The 6053-nt window shown below is 34.8% G+C and overlaps 1 long non-coding RNA gene across 1 annotated transcript; it reads right to left on the bottom strand.

Moving 5' to 3' along the window:
• Positions 1-4366: 4366 nt before the first annotated feature.
• LOC147514732 (uncharacterized) lies at positions 4367-5688 on the bottom strand. Its single transcript, XR_015213275.1, has 3 exons — positions 5557-5688; positions 4569-4653; positions 4367-4481 (listed from the first exon to the last, which is right to left on the bottom strand). It is a non-coding gene; the product is annotated as an uncharacterized LOC147514732 (long non-coding RNA).
• Between the last annotated feature and the right edge of the window lie 365 nt (positions 5689-6053).

Here is a 6053-nt window from a genome sequence, read left to right as displayed (position 1 = left end):
ATGTGCCGAGCTCCCATGCTCTGGAACCACAGAATAAAGGGAAACCTCAAGAGCAGCAATTTCTCTCAGCTCATCTTCAAGTTTCTTGATTCTCGATTCCATCTCTTCAAAATTTAGGCTCGCTCTTCATCCAAACCATTCTCCTCAACATCAACTCTTTCATCCTCACTTCCAACGCTTTGAGAACTATTTGGGCCCCTCATCCATGAGATCTATGTCCTTTTACCTGTTCGTTCATGAGCACATGAAACTTCGTCATTTACATCTATGTTTGAACAAATAGATGAAGAGACTTCTCTTCACTCCCTTGAATGATTCTCGATAATGGTTTTGGATGGACTTACTTTCAATAAGAGGGATTTTTAGTCTGTTCCTTTAGCAAGCTCGCCATTGACTTTTGCAGATTTTTTTGGAGTACTATGTGACGCCTTAATTTGTTTCTTATCTGTTGAGAATAAGAGAGAGATTATCATGAATAATATGTTTACCCATCCTTTCTCTTGCCTTCACAATTCGTGTAAGATTGCTTGAAGATTCACGTTAAGCCTTTGATTTGAAACACGGTACTAAAATGAAAAAGAAGGAGATAAGATTTAAGAACGGCTTAAGAATGGAGATAAAATTTAAGAATTGAGATAAGATTTAAGAAAGGTTTTTATCTACTTATCTATGGGCTACGAACAATTGAAATCGCAAAAAAAGGGCGTAAATATGGGCGTAGAATTCATTTTTTTAGGTAAAATCTGCTGTGTCAATCCCAGAGAAAAAAGAGGGGCTGATGTGGGTCACTTGGAGCATTCTCAACTACTCAGTATTAATGGTCTTTGATATAGGGGAGAGAGTCACTGTAGCCACATTATATCAACAGTCTATCCCAGCTCTTCGTCTGTTTTAATCCTACGGTCAAGACAAGACGAAAAGTATAATCTCCAGTTTTCACTTAGAAATAAAAGGAGGGTATTTTCGGAATAAAAGTTTAACTCAAGATAAAACCCATTTTCTCTCCAAAATTTGGTACGATCTTTTTCTAAAAAAAATTTCCTTCTTCTTCAATGAAACGCCGGCTCCTCTCTCTCCAAAATTAGGCACCTCACATAGGTAACTTTCCAACTCCTACTTAGGACGAAAAGGAGAACGAAGACACACATGATGACGAAGAAGATTGAAATTGTTTGAGCTTGTGTTTCTCTTTTCCAGAGTGTTAATTATGGGATATTTTGTGACTGTTAGTGTTATGGGATCTTTTGTAGTTCACTTGTTTGTTTAAAGTAGTGAAGTTGTTTGAAGCTTGAATTTTTGCGTTTTGTCACTAGTTTCTCTTTTGTGACTGTTGAAGCTTGTGTTTTTAGAATTTGTATTGTTGGAAAGTAATTGTGTGTTGACTGGTTCATGTTATGGGATATTTTGTAGCTCACAAACATGTTTAAGGCAATGAATTTTTCAATTCTCTTTTGTTCACTGTCTTATGGTTGCACTAATTTATATCACTCCAGAATAGTCATTGTTACTTCTTGCCTATATTAATTTAGAGACAAATTAGTGCAGATTGTGTTACTTGTATTGCTCTTTTTGTTGTTCAAGATTCATTTGGCAGAAAAAGAAGTGCGATGCGCTTTAACGTACCGTAAAATACTTTTTGGGAGTCGGCCAAAATGTTTAGCTTGATGTTTACATTATTACAATTTTAAAATTTTACAGTTAAATTAGATTACAGAGAGTTATTGGGCCTAAAATGAGCTTGTACAGAGTACAGACTACATAGAGTTCAGGGCCGGCCCTGGGGACAGTCCACACAGGCAGCTGGTTGCCCCCCGAAACTTGGCCCAAAATAAGGGCCCCCAAGTCGACAATCAGTTGGGATCTACTGTTCTTTTCGGTCCAAAAATTCGGCTCTAAATTTGGCCCAATATGAAGTCTTTAACAAATAATAAGCCCGCCTGCTCTTTTTTCGGCCCAACTTTGGACTCAAAATTTGGCAAGCCTTCAACAAATAAAAGGCCAATAAAGCCCAAAAACCACAATAAAGTAAAATCATCGCGACTCAATCCTATTCTAAGTAGCGGACTTGATTAAACTACTAAACGCCTAAACCGTGACGGTTATTCTTCTCTCTCAATTCTCTAACAGGCTCTCACTCCTCTTTCTCATATTGTTTTGAACCGTGTAACTCTCAAGTAACAAATCAAAGACTATTATTTTGTTTACTTAATAAATATTAATTGTTTCATACTTTAAGTCTATTTGTTTGCAAAAACACTTAATAGGCAAAATGTACAACGTACTATACATTTTTTTTTTTACATATTAGGTATTATATATATATATATATATATATTTTGCACTGCAGTACATTATACAATTAGGTTTATTGCACTTTGAGACTATGACTCAATTTTGGTCGATCCAATGCAGATGTGGCCACGGAATACACAAGCGTGTCCGTTCATTTCATTAATTAGGTGGCACAAATAATACATGTGAGAAGCACGTGATGTTGGTTTTTATTTCTTTCTTTTTTCTAAAAACTAAAAATTAAATACCAAAATTCAAATCCAACACTCAAAACCAAAAATCACAACTTCTTCTCTACAAAACCAAAAACAAATTCAACAATTTCTTAGGTGATAAAAAAACACAAACTTTTTGGAATGAGACTTGGTCAACAAATTGGTGGGTGTCGAAATGGGGTTGGAATTATTATTTAAAAGTTCTTTATACAATTTCTTGATTTATGAAAGTTTTTGAAGATGAGAAACTGCAGTGCGATTAGTGGATTTGATGTTTTGAAGAATGAATGGAGAATGGAAAGTTTGTAATTGAAGATAAGAAGATTCGAAAGATGAAATTGTAATAAAAAGAGAGGAAATTAGGTTTGGGTAATTGGGATTTGTTTGTTTTGGTGAGTGGAATTGGGTTTAAGTACTACAACTTATTAGTTGTTAGTGATAATTTCTTCTTCTGAAGGAGAAAGTGTTTGGAACTTGTTGTTTTCAAGTGATGATTTTTCTTCTTCGGCAAAGAATTTAATTGTTTCGACTTTGAATGCTATGCCAAAAGCTTGAGATATTTATGAAATTTGGGAAAAATGGGGAAGGAGAATAAAAATGGGGTCACATGCCTCATGGGTTATTTTTAGCTGTTGTGGCATACCAAACAGTCGTGACGCCACATTAGCAAGCAAAAATGACATGTCAGCATTTCTTGACTGGAATTTGGCCCATAGTCGTTACCTGAAAGAAAATTCATTGTACAATGTACTGGTAGTGCAAAAAAAAAAAAGTATCTAAATTGCAAAAAAATGTATAATACATTGTATATTTTGCCTATTAAGTGTTTGCAAAAAATATGGCTTATTTATAAATTTTGTTATCCTTCATCGATAAGGGCCACACTTTAGGAACTCGCCTAGGCCCCCCCAAAACTCAGGGCCGCCCCTGATAGAGTTGCTTCGAAAAACAGATAACTTTTCATTAGATTTCAACAATACAATACAATATAGAGCACTTTTACATACTACAGAGAGTTGGCTCAAAAAAAAAAAAAGAAGACAGATAATTCTCATTGAAATGTGAAAAGCTAGATATAATTCCAAATTCACTTCTTTGCTTCTGCCAAAGATGGAAGAGGTTGAATGCTTTGTTCATTTCTAAAGAAGTCATCGGGATCAACTTTTGTCTTCACAGTTACCAATCTATCAAAATTATTGATGAAATACTCACTACGTCATGTAATTGTAAAGTTTTATGATCCAACTTGCATGCCCTTTTCTCTGCCTCTTCCCTTATTCTTTCCTTTTCTATGTGGAAAAACAATTGCTAATCCTTCAATCTCATTCGTCCTTCCATCTACAAGAATATACATAACACTTATAAAATCCAACCAAACGTTAATCTACAAAATGTTCCATGCTCTCATGGAAGCTTAAAGTGTGAATGGTCTCCGTGTGGGCAATATAATTTCCCAATGACCAGGATTTGGAGGTAGGAATGCCCTCAAAGGTAACCTCCTTTATAATTTATATAGACTGTTGTTTTTGTAAGAGGATGCCATTTCTTACCATTAAGGGGGAATGAGCACTTTGGAATATGAATACAAGGGCACTAGGCATGTAATACTTAAAAAATTGATGATCTTTACAAAGCTCTTTACAACATTGATAATGCTATTGTTTCAACCTTTAAACAAACATACGTATTACCTGTTTTTCGTCGCTGCTGTGTTGTTTTCACTGTCGACAAGTCACCTTTGCTGCTACTGCGATTAGTGCTATTATTCACAGTATGTTTTAGTAAAGGTCCTTTACTAGAAGCTACTTTCTGGATGTTTTGGCTATCAACAAGGACTGTTTTAATCGAAGCGAAAGTATCATGTCCTGATGGTTTACTCTCACACGGAGTTGATAGAGATCAAGAAGCAGAATTTTCATTCTGCGAAGGTCGTTTCCTTGTGTTCTTTTTGTGATCTTTCAAAAGTTGGTGCTTCTACAGGAATGGTAGAATATATTGGAAAATTTGATGCAAACAGCTACCAATAAGATGGAATAACAGGAAGTAGAATCAATAACTAACCAAAGCCTCAATGAAAAATTTGAACCTTCTAGGCTTCAAGTGAAGCTTTGAGGCTTTGCAGCTATACTTTTCCAGCAAGGACCACCTGCGTATATGAAATCAAAAGAGAGTTTAATACATGGATGTAATTTCATGCCCTTTTTGAGTTGATACTTGTATCATTGAATTACTTTAAAGTTGTTTACAAAGTATAATGTGCAGCATAGCAGCAGATAAATAAAAGTAGAACATAGCAATAGCAGGGAAAAGATTTAGAGTTACATCATATCCCTATATAGCCAAGTTCAATAGCAACCGCCAATATAGATATAACTAGCTCAAGTAGCAGTGATCATACAGATTGTAAACAATACAGCTCTTGCATTTCTATAAACATGCCTTGTTAAATTTGAAAAAAAAAATTGAGTTGGCATAAATGCCAACACGCATACATTTTTCATATGAAACAAATATAAAAATAGATATAACCAACTAGTATAACAATAAATATTTTAGTATCTAGAGCAAGTTGTGAGGAAAGCAGTTGCAAGACTAGTTTTTTTGGACCTTGTTTCCTTGTGTTGTCTTGCTTTTTAGGTAATATCTTCCTCAGTCAAAGCGGTTTGACAAAATTTATGCCTAAATAACTGAAATTTCGAAGATGAACAATATCTACAGATGGGTCGTATGAAAACTAGAACATTACAATCAAAATCCTATATGCTGAAAAACTGACATTAGGTCTCTAGATAGTGTTTTCACAAATCCAACTTCCAAAATCCAACGTTGGTTTGAAAGCAAACAGTCGATATTAAAAACCAACTAAACAAATGTAGGCAAACCGTTGCAACAATTACAAAAAATACAAAAAACCAACCAAACTCATCTCCGTTTGAAAATAATTCCAACAAATCCTATCGATTTAATCAACCTAACAAACTCGAAATAAACTAATCGATTTAATGAGACATAGAAATTAAAGAGAGAGAGGTGGGAGCTTGACAGTTACCTACATGAGGCGTCTGATTTTGGAGAGAGAGGAGTCGACGTTTCAGTGAAGAAGGGTTTTTGAGAAATAGATCGAACCAAATTTTGGGGAGAAGAAGGTCGAACTGATTTTGGGAGAAAATGGGTTTTGGGCTTTGGTAAATTTTGCTTTCCAAAAATACCCTCCTTTTATTTCTAAGTGAAAACTGGAGATTACACTTTTCGTCATGACCATTAGATTAAAATAGATGGAGAGCTAGGATAGACTGTTGCTATAATGTGGCTACAATACCTGTGGCCATATCCTTCCCCATATATATATACTAGCAAAAGACTCAAAAGCCTAAAGTCCACTTGAATAAATAATATATGTATATTGATAGCTAATGATTCATTGCATACTTTGTTTGAAGGATTTTTATTTTTTTATTTTTTTTTAAGAGATTGCAAGCTCTCAAACCTTGACCTAGTAAGTGTAATGTGTACATTTTTTCTGGCTGATGCATCAGTAGTAGCGAA

This window comes from Coptis chinensis, chromosome 2 (assembly GCF_015680905.1).
Source record: "Coptis chinensis isolate HL-2020 chromosome 2, ASM1568090v1, whole genome shotgun sequence".
Classification (NCBI taxonomy): Eukaryota; Viridiplantae; Streptophyta; class Magnoliopsida; order Ranunculales; family Ranunculaceae; genus Coptis; species Coptis chinensis.
Note: the sequence above shows the minus strand (reverse complement) of the source record. Positions and strands in the feature narration are given on the sequence as shown.